Source organism: Sapajus apella, unplaced genomic scaffold (genome assembly GCF_009761245.1).
Source record: "Sapajus apella isolate SASKATOON/1434 unplaced genomic scaffold, GSC_monkey_1.0 scaffold727, whole genome shotgun sequence".
NCBI lineage: Eukaryota > Metazoa > Chordata > Mammalia > Primates > Cebidae > Sapajus > Sapajus apella.
Genome location: NW_022437653.1, coordinates 27,713 through 28,184, shown reverse-complemented (window position 1 = coordinate 28,184; position 472 = coordinate 27,713).

Sequence of the window (472 nt, the reverse complement as noted above, 5' to 3'; positions counted from 1 at the left end):
GCTGGAGTGCAATGGCGCGATCTCGGCTCACCGCAACCTCCGCCTCCCGGGTTCAGGCAATTCTCCTGCCTCAGCCTCCTGAGTAGCTGGGATTACAGGCACGCACCACCATGCCCAGCTAATGTTTTGTATTTTTAGTAGAGACGGGGTTTCACCATGTTGACCAGGATGGTCTCGATCTCTTGACCTTGTGATCCACCCGCCTCGGCCTCCCAAAGTGCTGGGATTACAAGCTTGAGCCACCGCGCCCGGCCCTCAGTGGCATTTCTATACACCAACAATGTCCAAGCTGAGAGCCAAATCGATTCTTCAACCCCATTCCTAACAGCCACAAGAACGAAATACCTAGGAATACAACTAACCATGGAGGTGAAAGATCTCTACAGTGAGAATTATAAAACACTGCTGTAAGAAATCGGAGATGAGGCCGGGCGCGGTGGCTCAAGCCTGTAATCCCAGCACTGTGGGAGGC